Genomic DNA, 1,107 nt, shown 5'->3' with positions numbered 1-1,107 from the left:
CCTGCCTCTGCCTCCCAAGTGCTGGGATTAAAGGCATGCACCACCATCACCCGGCTCTTCTATTCAATTTGATTCGTGGCATAAGATAATTTCATAAGCATCCATTTACCTGAGATTTATCCAGGAATTCACAGTTTCGCACTGTGTGAAATTGCTGCTCCCAGAGGCCTAGAGCATCCGAGCCTGAGCGCGCTCCAGGCAAGGACATGTCCTCCTTGTCTCCCTGTCATCCTCCTCCCCTGCTATCACGGATGATATTCTCTGGCGCTGTCTCCAGCCCAAACTCCCACATCCCCTGGTCTCTGGACTTAGATTTATATATTTTATGAGTGTGGGTATTTTGCCTGAATGTATAAATGTCCACCGTGTTGTGCTTGGTGTCCAGCAAAGCCAGAAGAGATACAGTCCCAGATCTGCTGGGACTGTAGTTTCAGACAGTTGGAAGCTGCTGTGTGGGTGCTGGGAATCAAACCCAGGTCCTTGGCAAGAGCACCTGCCAAGCCCTCCTCCTGCTGCTGTCAGCCCTCCTGATGACAGCCATTCTGACTGCGCAGGGCAGTATCTCAAAATAGTTTACACTGGCATTTCCCTGGGGGCGAGGATATGCAACACCTTAAAGTAATTGTGGGCACATTGGTTGATCAACAGTTTTATTTCCTTGATATTTAATTTCTGCTGTTCTTTATAGAAACTGCATTCCATGGTCTGCAGTGTAGCTGCTTGTTCTCTCCTGTTCTGTGGTCTGTGTGTTCTGCCGATTGTCTCCTGAGCTGTGCAGCAACCTTCTGCTTTCAGGTAGTCCCAACGGATGACATTGGGCTCAGGTCTTGTGCTGTTGGGGTGCACACCTATAGCAGTGCTTTGCAGAGGACTCCCCACGTGCTCTTCTACAAGTTTCAGCATTTGGGGTTTTCATTTAGTCTTTGATCCATCTTGAATTGATTTTTGTACAAGCTAAAATATAAGAATTCTATTCCATTATTACACAGATCAATAGCTAGTCTTGCCAGCATCGTTTATTGAATGGGCCATACTGTTTGGATGCAGGCTATGTTCTTTATCTAAAATTAAGCTAGCATGACTATGTCATCTTTTTTTTTTTTTTTT

This window comes from Microtus ochrogaster, unplaced genomic scaffold (genome assembly GCF_000317375.1).
Source record: "Microtus ochrogaster isolate Prairie Vole_2 unplaced genomic scaffold, MicOch1.0 UNK15, whole genome shotgun sequence".
Lineage (NCBI taxonomy): Eukaryota > Metazoa > Chordata > Mammalia > Rodentia > Cricetidae > Microtus > Microtus ochrogaster.
This window is presented reverse-complemented; position numbering follows the sequence as displayed.